The 11,479-nt window shown below is 45.3% G+C and overlaps 1 pseudogene; it reads right to left on the bottom strand.

The window, feature by feature from the left end:
- Positions 1-159: 159 nt before the first annotated feature.
- On the bottom strand, positions 160-11,211 carry LOC115119425 (F-box DNA helicase 1-like; annotated as a pseudogene).
- Between the last annotated feature and the right edge of the window lie 268 nt (positions 11,212-11,479).

The following is an 11,479-nucleotide window of genomic DNA, read 5'->3' as shown; positions in this document are numbered from 1 at the left end:
GTTGGAATGTGCGTGATGATCTACAGTGGCAAGAAAAAGTATGTGAACTTTTTCAAAATAACTAGATTTCTGCATAAACTGGTGATACATTTTGATCTGATCTTCTAGGTCACAACAATAGACAAACACAGTCTGCTTAAACTAATGACACACAAACAATTATACATTTTTATGTCTTTATTGAACACACTGTGTAAACGTTCACAGTGCAGGGTGGGAAAAGTATGTGAAACCTTGGATTTAATAACTGGTTGCCCCTCCTTTGGCAACAATAACCTCAACCAAGCGTTTTCTGTAGTTGCGGATCAGACCTGCACAACTGTCAGAAGGTTCCACAGTAGCGCTGTGGAGCATCCGGGTGCACTTTTGCAAACTTCAGACGTGCAGCAATGTTTTTTTCGACAGCAGAGGCTTCTTCCATGGTGTCCTCCCATGAACACCATTCTTGTTTAGTGTTTTACATATCGTAGACTCGTCAAGAAAGATGTTAGCATGTTCCAGAGATTTCTGTAAGTCTTTAGCTGACACAAGGATTCTTCTTAACCTCATTGAGCATTCTGTGCTGTGCTCTTGCAAGTCATCTTTGCAGAGTGGCCACTCCTAGGGAGAGTAGCAACATGCTGAGCTTTCTCGATTTATAGACAATTTGTCTTACCTTGGACTGAAGAACATCAAGGCTTTTAGAGACTAGGAACAGTGGGTTAACTGCCTGTTCAGGGGCAGAACGACAGATTTGTACCTTGTCAGCTCGGGGATTTGTACTTGCAACCTTCCGGTTATAAGTCCACCGCTCTAACCACTAGGCTGCCGCTTTGTGAATGAAAAGTTAACCATCTCAACTACAATCAGCTGTATGTACTGAATCCCTTTTATGACTTAACATTTACCGCCTCAGCACGGCTCAGGCACACTAAATGTAACAGGGATAACATGATTTCCCCGTAAGTGCCCTCTGACTGACTGACTGACTAGGTATTACAGTTGGCTAACAGGCCTGACTGGTTAGCTGTTCGCAGAATGTGGGCAATTTTTCTACAACTCCTGCACACACACCTATCGGAAATGAGCAGGTCTGGTTGAGAGACATTGCAAATCAGAATGTGGTATTGTGGTGGGGAGGAGGAAGCGGGGCCTGACGTATTTGAGTGGCAGCTTGCACATGGCGAGGGGCCAGTCGGGCATGACGTGGTTATGATACTCCCGCATGGAGCAGCATGGGAGGGGGGTGGGGGATCCCCCTCGGTCAGCAGGGCGCTGGTTAACTCTGTCCTCAGGAAGTACTCCTGTGGAACAACAGGAAGCTAAAGGGTTAACCCCATGGGAGGAGTTAGCCTGGTCCCGGACTCACAAAGAGTCTCAGAGTAGGAGTGCTGATCTAGGATCAGTTTGGAAAGAATGATATGGACAGCTTTTTGAGCCTTGGTCCCATACTGTACGTGCTGTAGTGTTTCCTACTTTCCAATCACTGTCAAGCCATACACAGAGGGTTGGCTAACAACACAGACTAGACCACCAGGCTATGGGAGGAGGCTTTCACAGAACACAAATTAAATTGGAACACATTCACTTGCACAGTGACGTGCTCATTTGCGTCACATAAATGTCACCCAAAGAGGAATGAGGCTTTCTCAGAATTACATTACCACAACTTCCTGCTTCAATGAACAACTTGTACATTTCTCTGTGATCTGAGACGGTGTTTGTGAAAGAACACACATAAAAGAAAGAAAGAGACTGGGAATAAGAGTTAAGTATAGCGAAGGAGTGTGTTAGAGTGATGGAGAGGATTATGGAGGGGTAGAGGGGGTGGAGTGGAAGAATAGAGAGAGAGAGACAAGTGAAGAGGGATGGAGTGTAGCGGAGAGGTTCAGTGCCAGTGGAGGCTGCTGAGGGGAGGACGACTCATAATAAATGGCCTAAATGGAATCAAACATGGTTTCCAGGTGGTTGAAACCATTCGATTACACTCCATTCCAGCCATTATTATGAGCCGTCCTCCACTCACCAGCCTCCAGTGATTAGTGCTCTCACCCCAGCCAGCGTGAGGATGTTGGTGATGTTCTTGGTGATGACCAGGGAGCTCTTGGTCCGTGTCACCGCTACATACAGCAGGTTCCACTCATCGTCTCGGATGTCACCCCGAGGACGAGGGAGAAAACAGTGGAGTCAGCCACTAGCAAACATTGGTACTATAATCTGGACTGTAATACATCAACCAATGTTCTGATTGGGTGTAGGCCGTGGACCAATGCAAACAGTCATTGGCCTTAGATCATAGTTGGTATTTGGATAGGTTTCCCAACTTCCCAATGATTGCACACACACACCTCCTGAGCAGCTGGAAAGTCTGGGTAAATTGTGGGCGGCACAGGGGACCTTAGCAAAATCATCAGTGATCACCACCATGTCAAACTCCAGACCCTTTGACTTATGGACTGCCCCCAGGATAAAATCTGAGAAAGAGCAGGGGAGAGTTGAGACAAATGAGAAAGATCAGACTCTCAAATACAAATACAGCAATTCATGTGTGGTGGCATGTACTGTACTTGTGTGTATGTATGTGTGTACAGTATGTAACTGTGTGTGTACCTGCGTGTTGGACCTCTCTCTCTGTGCAGCCGTAGAGGCGTTTCACCAGCTCAGGGATGTGGCTATTGTATTTTTCAACCATGGAGAGTTTGCCCTCCAACTCACGGTCCTCTGTTTTTTTAGCATAACTCTTCAGACTCTGCTGGGTGAACCTACGGATGAATCTGTCCTTGATGACTAGAGAACAGAGAGAGAAGGGAACATGTTTAAAAAGGGAGAGAGGTAGTTACACTGCAGAGTAGAGCTAAATCTATTGATACAAAAGACCCTACCAATAAAACAATGAGCAATGAGAGAGCCACTGCAGGATACTGTCTTACCAAAAACAGATATATATCACATAGGGACAACATACTAATTTACTTGTATTAGAATTGAGGAACTGAGGCAAGGGGCAGTGTGTGTGCTAATCACCTCAGAAGCGGTTGTTTTCTGGCTGCATCAGAACCCAAATGCCCATGATTCTGTTCAGCCCAAAATTCTTCACCCCCTGGAGTGGAAAATACATGTCTTACACAAGACCCAAACACATTGTGTGTGTGTGTGTGTGTGTGTGTGTGGACACTCACCCCTACGATGTGCAGCCTACAGCGGGGGTTGGTGTTGGTGAGTCTGACAGCTTGGTCGAACAAGGAGATGTTCGAGCAAGACAGTACTGCTAACTTGCCCCGGCTAGGACTCAACCCCAGGGGACACAGCAAGTCCACAGCCTTACCCTGCACAGAGCCTGTGGATGGACACACACACACACGCACACACACACACACACACACACTAAAGGGCAGGTTGCACTATATATTTCCACAAATCTAACAATGTAGAATGATGATATTCCATCTAAAACGGTCTTTATGCAAAAATGTATACAAAAATGTTATACACACACACTATTTTCTCCATTTGAATTACATTGATCAAAAACTCATACCAACAATATATTGCATCTTTGATGTCAAGAATGGAACAGCCTGGTGGTGGCGGCAGTGAACTACAACCGCTGTTTACCGGTGTTGTGCCTTAAATCTCCCCCTGACAGAATTGTCCCCCCCTTCGCGTTCTTCAATGCTGCGACTTGCTTGCTAGTTGAGATTTATGACCATTACTCCGTTGTCAGTTTAGCCTACATTTCACTGATCTTAGTAGTTTTCGGTTTGGCTATTTGTTTTAAGTGTATGTTGCGGTTCTAACTTGTATGGCACCCTGGGCGAGCCCCCATTCAGCGCCCGTCCCCGGCAAGATGCCGCCCTGGGCGGCTGTCCATGTCGCCCGTACCTCTATGTTTAATAACACACATACATGAATTATTCATTTTGGTTGTCTATCCTAACGTCTAGTTTGTTCTATAGAAAATATTTGACTGATGTGTGTCACAGAAAGTATTTGACTCTAGCCACAAAAGTATGGAAATTAGAAGGGGGGGGCAGAATTCTGTCGGGGGAGATTTTCCGCACAACCCCGGCATGCATGTTTGGTCGAAATGCAAGAAGATGGTAAAACAACGCTTGGTGCGGATAGTACGGCGGGTAGACTGGGCCAGAGGAACACTTTGCGCTTCTGTCATAATGCGGGACTCAATTTACCCCTAAACGATTTCTACCAACAGTGGAAGAGTGATAAAAAAACGATGTTTGCCAGCTCAGTGTCTAGCATGGTGTTTGGGGATGGAAAAAGCTCGCTAACGTTATCAAGCAAGCTACAACAACTCCATCAACATAATACTCCACGTTTTACAGAAAATAAATGGTCAAATACCAATCGGATTATTGTAATTGTTTATTTCAAGGTATGCCTACATTTTTACTGAACTGCCCGAACATTATTTGCCGACATAACCTGCAGGATATCATGGTAGCCATTATACAGTTGAAGTCGGAAGTTTACATACACCTTAGCCAAATACATTTAAACATTTACATTTACATTTAAACTCAGTTTGTCACAATTCCTGACGTAAAAATTCCCTGTCTTAGTTCAGTTAGGATCACTACTTTATTTTAAGAACGTGAAATGTCAGAATATCAGATAATTATTTATTCACCGATTGAAACGCTATTAGCGCGCACCCCGCTCACTTGCTAGCCCTTTCACATCGGTTACATATAGACGTTCAATATCTATTGTGATGGTTGTTGATGATGGGATATGTAGATTGGGCGAGTCGGTCAAGGATCGATTCGGACAAGGTGGTCAATTATATGACAAGCGACAGTTTATTCAGAGTAAAGATATCTGGTACAACGTATACGGGCTCATTCATTTGGAAAACCATCAGAAAGAGCGCCGATAACAGATTGTAAGCATGTTAAGTACAAAAAGTGGGTTGAGTCTGAAAGTCTCTGGCTTTTGATTGGCCACAGTTGAGGTGTTGTCTTCTTGGATTGGTCCTGTTGAGCCGTCCGTCGTTCCTCCGGGTCTCGTCCTCAGTCACACAATGTTCGGCTAGAAAGGAGATTAGGTGTGTGCGCTGGTTTCTGCAAGTCAAGGCTGTCTCTTCCTCCCAATGTGTGGGTGTATGTCTTATCTGTGTGTCCTCGGCAGTTAGTGTGTGTAATGTGTGTGTGCTGTGTGTGGGTGTGGGAGCTATCCTGTATGGGACCTAACATGTTTTACTGTGAAAATACGTTGTCTCAGTTATAGCAATGTAATAGCAGTAGGCTGGTCACCTGCATAAGAAATAGCACTTCCTTACATGGTAAAGATTTATCTTGATTTTGTTCAACAGTAGGATAAATACTGATGTGCTGAACTGCTTATATGTGGTGTGTTTCAAGGCTGCTAGTGGTTAGCTGGTAGGGGTAAATCAGGGATGTAAAAGGAACTATGCTAAAAGCCTGCGAGCTGTATAAAGTTGTTACACCCCAAAAAAAAAAACATCCGTATGATGTCGGTCTTCACGGTCTTATGCGAACAGTGGCTTCACACCTACTCGTGTAGTGCTCCCCTTTAGGTCACTTTTCCGACATATCTTCGTTCAAGTATAATATAAAAATATCAAAAAATACAAATGTAACGTGATGTTTTATTGTGACTTTGTTTGAAGGATGAAACAAATCAGAACGTTTAATAGCATCTTAATTCTGAAATCTTCCCTTTAAAACAAACTGATCTAAACAGAACGAAATTAACAAAATAAGAACACAGTAGTCATGGAACACCATGGATATTTTACGGACATGTTTACATCATTCAGAAAATCAACTTTAGACCTAGCAATATGAAGTACGTGCACGAAGTCAACATTGTGGGTCACTTTCAGCGACAACTTAGAGCGATAAAGCGCGAAGCTAAACTCCTTTGTTTTGGTCCCATACCTACAACGCTCTAAGAACAAAAATGGAACCCAAGCGAAGATGCTGTGTGTGAAGGTGTGGGCGCGAAGTCTTGCATCCTACTTAACGCATCGTAATTTCCTTTAAAAAGATCCAATGTAGCCATTCTTATTTCAAATCATTTCTGGGTAACAATTAAGTCCTTACTATAATAGGTTTACATAAAAATGGTCACGAAGAAACAAATACCTTTTTAGCAAATAAATATTTTTCAAGCAAGAATGTTGCTGTCCTAGTTGGGAGGGAAGGGCACCAAAGCGGTGCATTAATTAACCAGTGTGGATCAATCCCCGAGCAGAGGGGTCTAATGGAAGGGATATGTCATCTGAAAACTAGCTGTTTTTAGCCGAGAGGTTTGGAACTCTATTTGTTATTATATTAATGTATACCCCCTGGTGATGTTACCAGGCAAGCCAAAACTCCACCCGGGAAAGTGACGTTATCAACAAAAATCACAGAAGCAATCTTTCTCCATTAAAAGCAGTGCAGCCAAACCTGAATTCAAGCAACAAGGACACACAGTTTAAATTTGGATTATAGCTCCTGTCCAAACGTTGTTAATCAGTTTATGAGCGATAAAGCGAAGCCCCCGCTGCCCTTAGGCAGCACTCAGGCCACAGTTTATGATTAATCAGTTTATGATTAACTCCGTTCATGAAAATGGTTTGCTCCTACAGACAGTGAGATGAGTGGCCTTGGCTTGCGACATAAAATAGGCAGACAGTCATTGCGGCATTCAGTTACTGTTCGATTGAATGTTAGAATGTGCAAAACGAGTGACCTAAGAGACTGAGCGTGGTATGATCGTTAGTGCCAGGCGTGCCGGTTCCAGTATCTCAGAAACAAGAAATGGCTTTTGTGGGCACACAATCACCAACAGTGGACAATTGAGGAGTGGAAAAACATCACCTGGTCTGACAAATCCAGGTGCCTGTTGTGTCATGCTGATGGCTGAGTCAGGATTTGGCATAAGCAGCATGTGTCCATGGCCCCATAGTGCCTGGTATCAACAGTACCGGTTGGTGGCGGTGGTATAATGGTGTGGATAATGTTTTCCTTGCACACGTTAGGTCCCTTGATACCAAGTGAGCAATGTTTAAATTCCCTGAAGAATTCAGGCTGTTCTGGTGTAATGTAGACCCAGTTTGTGTAATGTAGACCCAGGTTTGGTCCAGGTGTGGTACAGTGGTGTAGTTGAGTGGTGTACCTGGAGTGCAGTCCTGTGCCTCGTCTATAAAGAGGACATCATACTTGTCCAGAGTCGGCCTCCGCATCTGCCACTGCTTCAGATACCCTGGAAGACACATATTCAAAACATGTTATGGAGTGAAAAAAAGCTTACCATCATAGTTCATGTGGTATGCATACTCCCTGGTCTCTTCTAAGGCAACCATTTTGTCCCAGATCTTCTGGGCATCCCTCGCAAACATCTGAAAAATAAAGGCAAGTTTGTTCAATTGTGGAGAGGACCTGCATGTGTGTGACTTGTTTGTGTGAATATGGGACCAAAACAGAGGAGAAGTGTGTGTTTTCCGGTGTGTGAATGTGTGTGTTGGATGTTTCTTTGGGAGGAGAGGTTTTTGTGGATTTGGGCATAACACTTACCCTTTTTGCATTGCGGTTGGGCACGGTCACTGTGCCATGTGTGTTTGGGACGTGGTTGGGGGTGATGTGTGTGTCGGCCGAGGCCATGTAGGCATTGAGGGTCAGGGTGACCACCTTGACGTTGACGAAGCCCCCGCTGCCCTTAGGCAGCACTCAGGCCACAGAGAAGGGCTTCATGTTACTAGACAATGTCTTCAACTCCTGGTAACTGGGAGAGAGGGGAAAGGGACCTGAACATGACCAACTGGATGACTGATTGAACTGATTGAATGGCTTTACTGAAAGACTGACGACAACCAGACATATGGAGCAAAACTGTTCTAGACATACGGACAGAAACTGGTCTAGACCGACAGACAAGCAGACCCGAAAGCCATGGAGTTGACCGTCCTGCAGTCCACATTCCTGGGGCAACGGCGCTGGGCCTGGGTGGCCACAGACTTGTTGAAGGCCATGTGGAGGTGTGGCCTCTGCTGAGCGTACCAAATTAGGGTGGGTGTCTTCCCTGTGACTAGAACACAGCAACAACATTTAACCCCTATACTACTTCACAGAAGGAACATTCACACATAGGGCACAATCAACAGCTCACAATGTGGGCTTTTTTGTGAAATGGGGTGGACCATTCGTGTGTGTGTATCCACTTGAACTACTCTACAAAGGAGCTGATCGTGGACTACAGGAAAAGGCGGGCCGAACAGGCCCCCATTAACATCGACGAGGCTGTAGTGGAGCGGGTCGAGAGTCTCAAGTTCCTTGGTGTCTACATCACCAACAAACTATCATGGTCCAAACATACCAAGACAGTCGTGAAGAGGGCATGACAAAACCTTTTCCCCCTCAGGAGACTGAAAATATTTGGCATGGGTCCCCAGATCCTCTAGGTTCTACTATCGAGAGCATCCTGAGCAGTTGCATCACCACCTGGTATTGCAACTGCTCAGCATCTGACCGCGAGGCGCTACAGAGGGTAGTGCGAACGGCCCAGTACATCACTGGGGCCAAGCTTCCTGCCATACAGGACCTATATAATAGGCGGTGTCAGAGGAAAGACCATAAAATTGTCAGAGACTCCAGTCACCCAAGTTATAGGCTGTTTTCTCTGCTACCGCACAGCATGCGGTACTGGAGCGCCAAGTCTAGGACCAAAAGGCTCCTCATCAGCTTCTACCCCCAAGCCATTAGACTAATGAACAATTCATAAAAATCGCCACCGGACAATTTACATTGACGCCCCCCGAACGAACACTGCTGCTATTCGCTGTTTGTTTGTTACCTATGCATAGTCACTTCACCCCAACCTACATGTACAGATTACCTCAACTAGCCTGTACCCTCACACACTGACTGGGTACCGGTGCCCCCTGTATATAGCCTCGTTATTGTTATTCTTATTGTATTACATTTTATTATTACTTTTTATTTTAGCCTACTTGGTAAATATTTTCTTCTTCTTGAACTGCACTGTTGGTTAAGGGCTTGTAACTAAGCATTTCATGGTAAAGTCTACACTTGTTGTATTCGGCGCATGTGACAAAGTTTGATTTGACAATAGTCACAATATAGAAAGAGTATCCTCATCCTGAACTGATGAATCACAGACTGAGCTGAACTGACAGGGAGAGGGTGCCCTCTAGCGACAATTCAGAGAATGCTAGCAAAAGTACCAACCCTATATCTAACTTGTTTTCTGTAAAAACACAGCTGTGGCATGATGTTGGTAGTAGCGGTCTGGCGGTACGTGGTCTCTATGGATGTCGTGGTTGAGGATCTGCTGTTTGTGGGTCACCTGAACCTGGACTCTCCTGAGAGAAAGAGGACTGGGCATGAGACACGGGTTATGACTGATTCATTCAAAATACTTCCTTCCAGAAAGACATCAGTCCTCACCCACTCTGATTGGTTATTGCTGTGGGCAGGGCGTTCTCCATCAGGTGAAGGACGTAGAAGATGTAGTGCAACCTGGAATGGAGGAAGGAGAACAGAGGTGGAGAGAGAGACCGTTAATGTCCGCCTGTCTATCCATCTGTTTGTACATGTCCATCTTTCCATCTCTATATAATTTCCATCTTTACCTGTTGCTGATGTTGATGTCATTCCTCCTCACGGCGAGCAGCATGGTTGCCATGGCACTGAGGTACTCTGTGATGGCTGAAGGGAGCGCCATCACAGAGTATGTGTGGGGCTACATACCCCCTCGATACCCTCCATTTTTTGGGAGTCTGTGTAATGCAGGCCTCAGCCTGAGGGAACAGACGATGTGTCCTCACACTCTGTAACACTGCCCCAGGCTTCACCCTCTGACTGGGCTTATACTGGGCCATGAACCTGGAAAATAAAAATAAAAAACACTCACACAAGAGAATAGATCAGAAATGAACAGAAATGGCCCAAAGGAACAGTTTAAAGTAAAGAGTCCTTACTCGACCATATGGAGGATGCTCTCCTGGTCGTCCTTTATGATTCTATGGTTTTCCAGGATGGCGTTGATATTCTTCACGGCGTCGATCTCCTTCTTCGTGTAGCGGTAATACAGCTTCTTCCAGGGCCCAAAGACACAACCGAACCCAAAATAATGTATACAGCACATCTATTCAAATGTTTACACTAGCTTATCTTCATAACTTTAACCCTAACGTCCTCCACCTGTCCCAGGCTCTCACCAGTGACTGGGTGATAATGTTCCTCCAGCGTTGGCAGACCAGGCTGACATTACAGTAGAAGTCCTCAGCAGGCAGGAGGCTCAAAACCAGCATCAGCACCTCCTCTGGGAGGACGTCCACGAAACCCTGGGGATGGGACAGGCCTCTGCTGCTCCCCAAGAGGCAGTAAAGGGCGTCAGGCAGGGCCTCCGCCTCCTCATGATGATTCATAAAGGCTGGGTCTGGATCTGACAAACAGTGCTCAAACTCCTTGTCGTCCCCAAACATGTCTGTTGTCAGCCCCTCCAGATAGTCCACCTTCTCATCCTCAGGTTCCTCCTTCATAGAGATGGCTAGTGCCTCCTCAGTCCCCATTTAGGGGAGGAGCTCTCCATTGAGTCCCTCAGTGTTATGGAACCTGAGCCCTGGGACAGTGCTGCTTTCTGAGGACTGAACACCCTGACCACACCGATCGCAGGGGAAAACTGAGTGATCCCCTGCTGCTGGTCATCACTCGCATCTGAGATCTAGGGAAGAGAGGAGAAGAGGGAGAGGATGACAAGGTAAATGATATGTGTACAAAATGTTACATCACTTCAGGTCTCAAGAGTAAAAAAAACTAAAATACACAAATGTACAGTACCTCTTTCTCTTTGTGGGTGTTCTGGGGTACAACCCCCGGGTTGGGGTCTGAGTTGCTGTGCCTGCGAGTGACAGAGTGGGGCTGTGTGAGGTGTTGGCTGCCCTCTGGCCTCCTACTAATTTCACGAAACTCATCTAAGCTCAGGTGCCTTCGCTTGGCTTTTCCTGAAACATCACCAGGGCCGTGAGTACATCTCTACATCAATGCTACACTCTCACACACAACTTCATGACACCAGTCCTGTGTTTTGGGTCAGTACTGAGGTGAATGCGTACCGATTAACGTACAGTTAAGTTTACAGATGGGTGACATGGATTAGCAAGTTACAGTAGTTGGCTAGCTAGCAATGGTCATTTACCATCCTCGCCCAAGCAGCATTAAATTTAGTGGACGACTCCATCATGTTGTTTCAAGAACACCTGCTGATGTCCAAAAATACAAAAACAAGTCTTTAATTTTCCAGAACTGGTTTGACAACATTATTTGGGTTAAACAATTATTGAATAATGGACAACTATATGATTATCCAGAATTTATGAGAACACACAATGTTACATTCACTCCTGAGAATCAAATTGTTAGAGCTGTCCCTAAAGGTGCTATTCTTCTTTTAGGAGAATATAACAATACTCCAAGTGCAACTGTTGAGGATTCTGTAGCCTCAATACAAT

This window comes from Oncorhynchus nerka, linkage group LG23 (genome assembly GCF_034236695.1).
Source record: "Oncorhynchus nerka isolate Pitt River linkage group LG23, Oner_Uvic_2.0, whole genome shotgun sequence".
NCBI classification, from domain to species: Eukaryota; Metazoa; Chordata; class Actinopteri; order Salmoniformes; family Salmonidae; genus Oncorhynchus; species Oncorhynchus nerka.
The sequence above is the reverse complement of the archived record's forward strand: the minus strand, read 5'-3'. Positions and strand labels throughout refer to the sequence as shown.